Source organism: Gossypium hirsutum, chromosome A03 (genome assembly GCF_007990345.1).
Source record: "Gossypium hirsutum isolate 1008001.06 chromosome A03, Gossypium_hirsutum_v2.1, whole genome shotgun sequence".
Classification (NCBI taxonomy): Eukaryota; Viridiplantae; Streptophyta; class Magnoliopsida; order Malvales; family Malvaceae; genus Gossypium; species Gossypium hirsutum.
Window position 1 is genome coordinate 61,219,663 of NC_053426.1, and position 3,722 is coordinate 61,223,384.

At 34.1% G+C, this 3,722-nt stretch overlaps 1 pseudogene; it reads right to left on the reverse strand.

The window, feature by feature from the left end:
• Positions 1 to 649: 649 nt before the first annotated feature.
• Positions 650 to 3,407, reverse strand: LOC107887601 (transcription initiation factor TFIID subunit 6b-like; annotated as a pseudogene).
• Positions 3,408 to 3,722: the final 315 nt, after the last annotated feature.

Below are 3,722 nucleotides of genomic sequence, written 5' to 3' on the forward strand. Positions count from 1 at the left end.
TTGTGATTTAACTCTTAATATTTATAAAATTTTCTTTCCCTTTTTGCCTACTGATTTGCTTTATTTGAACAATGTCAAGTATTAAATTTTCTTTTAAATTACAATGAAAAAGAAAAGGGTGAAAAATTAGAAAACTGATGAAGATATCCAAGTACCTAAAAGAAAGAGTTGCACAAAATTCGATACCACCAAGAACAAGAAGAAAAGAGCTGTCAAAACATGTAACTTGTTTTTTTTCTTTTGTCGTTGTTTTTAGAAAAAAAACTTTCAATTTCAACATCTCAAGTTTCTCAACCAGCATAAATAACAAAGTCCAAAGCCCAATGTGTCTTTGGACGCCATTGCCAAGGTATCAAAAAAAAAGTCCTTTTGGGTGTTCTTTTTTTTTTCTTCCTGGATCTTTCACTTCAATGAAAAGATCAATTCCAATTGATGATACCCTTTTTTCTCCAACTGTTCTTCAATCATCAAAATAGTTTCATTTGAAAATGGGAGTAACCAAGCATATAATGCGCATTCTAAACTCTTTTCTACAGCTAGTAAAACAAAGCATATATTTTCGTAAAGTATTAAAATTGATGAATTCGAAAATTACAATGACTAAAATTGATCAAATTAAAGTATAAAGACTAAATCCACCATTTTCGTAAAGTATAGAGACTAATTGCAGAATTTAACCTAAAATTTAATATAAATAAAATCCAAAGTAGAATATATTTTTTGATAACTACATAATACATTTATGAACAAGGAAAAAAAGAAGACTTATAAAAGATAAACACAGTAAAACTGAAAAAAACTATGGAGATAATTTACAGATTCCTTCAAAAACCACAGCTTTTGGAGGTAAAATTTAATCAAAGGAAGAATGAAAGCTCAGGTTTGGGGGTAAATGATAACATACTCTCACCGAAAAGTTCAAATAATGATGCTAACAAGTTCCCTGGGTCTGTGTCTTCCTTCCAAGCCTGAGCTAGAACAGTTGATGTCTTTGAAACTCGACCCCTGACCTCTCTTCCTAGCATGTTATCATTTGATAACGGCCGTGACATTGATTGATACACCAATATTGGAACCTCCTATGGTGGTAGAAAAGCCGCTAACTGCCCATTGTAAATCAGTTTGCATGGAATTTATTGGCATCATACCTATTGCACTCTCAGTTGCTATTTTCTTGGCAGGTGGTTGCTGCTGCATCAAAGTGTCTGTGCTTGCTTTTCATTTATCTTGATTGATCAGAAAATGGAATATCATAAAGGGGGAGAAGAGACTTGTGGAGTAAGTCTAAATATGATGGTTCGAAGAAATCATACTTGTCGCAACTTTGTTGTTGCTTTTCTAGACGGGACGAGTTGGGGGTGCTAGCAAACTGGGGAACATTTTAAGCCGATCATACATGCACAGTCCAGCTGTACGCTGTTAGTGGAAATTTTATGCAGTGTTGTTAATTCTACAGCAAATAAATGGATCGATGCTCATAAACTGGTACCAAATTTGATGTTAAACTTACCAGCAGGGCCCGATAAACACACCAGGCCTTGTGTGTTTTTATTTCAGGTTTAAGAAGCTACAAATACGCTTCAAGAATAGATCCAAGTTTATAACTAAAAAATCAGACACCTGAAATTCATAAAATCAAATATGCATGCATAAGTCCAAAAGAAAAGAAATCTTCACCTTTTGCATATTGATGCCACTAGCTTTGCTGCGAAAGTTTCTAAGTTCCCAATGATTGTCTGTGAATTTATTTCCTAAGTTAGTGAATTTATTTCCTAACCTTTTTGCAACGAGGCATGTAATAATAGATGGCATCAACTGGTGTAACTGAAGAACATTTTAAAAAATCAGATAGGTGGAAAATAAACCACTAGCATATTTGCATTAGTTCGTGTACTTCTAAATAATTGAAATAATAAACTCACGTAAGGTTCTATGTGTAAGTGTTCATTCTGGAGAAGACTCCGGGCAACATGCATCAAAGCAAACATGAGAGGGAAATTATTCAAATTCCGTGCAACCTAAGATAAATGTGGAAAAAATGTAAGCTTGAGATAACCAAACAAAAGTTCTTTGCAACGCACATATATAATGAGGTATGAAAGATCTTTAAGACATCCTCATCAGCAATGAAACATGTAAAATAAGGAACTAAAGGATGTAATCCCAAGTCTGTTGCCAAACTCAGTAATGCTTGTTTAAAGAGAATCGAGACTGATTTATTCATGGTAATGTCCACGATCTTGTCAAAGTAAAGCTGTATAACAAGCAAATTAGTCTTTTAATATCATTCTGTGCAAAAAGTATTTTAACATAAAAATGTTGCTGAAGATGTACAACATACTTGAAGTTCTCTAGATAATACATGCTTAATAGGTAATTTGACATCAACGGAAAGCCCATCTTCTTTGTATTCAGCCTTTTTACCATCAGAGGGTGCTGCATGGAAAGCAAAATACCAATTCCATGTAGAACTGAAGATAAGTCGTATTAGATTAAAGTGATAAAACCAGAAAAGAACATGAACTATGAGAGTCTTCAACACAAATAGCTTTGAGAGAATATTTAGGTTAGCTAAGATGGTACCTTCAATTGAAGCATTTTTTGGAATTGTTGGTCGAATGCCTTCAATCGCAAGCTAGTGGGATGTAATAGATGTATCAGTGGTGCTTTTGGCAAAGGTGACTCAAGAACCTACATACATAAGGCAACATAGAAGAATTTAAGTGAAGACTTCTTGAATAAGGCAACATACAACAGAACCTCGAATGTTGTTGATAAGTTCTTACTTCTTTAAACTCCACATCTTTGTCATCAATGTAGAACAAATCCTTATGCCCAGTGGGTTTCTTGAATCGTAGTGCATCACGAAAGGCATATCCACAAATTGGCTGATGCTAGAGAAACACATAACACAAGCCAATTAACCAAAATGCAAAATCTAAAGCAGGAGGTTAAACTTAATATTCAAACTTTCAAAATTAAGCTTTCAAAATTCCACTTTTGATAAATTTGATGGATTAATACACATGAAGTAGAAATTATCACATTAGTCCAACAAATCAAGATATAGTACATGATTAAAAATTCATAAGATTCTAACAAAATTATACTAAGAAATAACATTAATTAGCACTATTTTCAACTAAAAAGGAAAAAAAATAATGCCATAATTTACTTTTCCATGTGCAAAATTCCAAAATCAAATACCTTTATTTATACCAGAAAAAGAAAAAAACAGAACTTACATGAGCCAGCCAGTGTTGCTAAAAGTATAGAAAATGAAGCACCTTTAGTGGCCATCGTCCTCTTTTTCCGAACCCTAGAGCCTTAGCTTTTCCACCACCATCGATATCAATCTCCGGAGCTTTGTTCCAACCCAAATACGTGTCGTTGGTAGTTGACTCCATGAATGCATTGGAAGAAGAAGAAACGAAGGAAAAAGAAGAAGCAAAGGAATTAGCCGACAGTCTAAAAAAGGATTGTTTTGGAAGCTCTAAGGGAGTTTAAGAAAAAGGGTTCTTGCGAATCGAGTTGGACATGGCTGTGCTGATGTTCTTTTTGTGATGATGGATGAAAAATTGGGAGTGTTGAAGGAAGCAGCTTTCATGGAATAAACTTTGAGATGAGGATTTAAATCAGGGAGAGGTTCATGTAATGGCTTCTTCAACATTGAAAATGGCTTCAGTTCTCCCTTGACCAAATTGATTTACAACCCAAGGGGA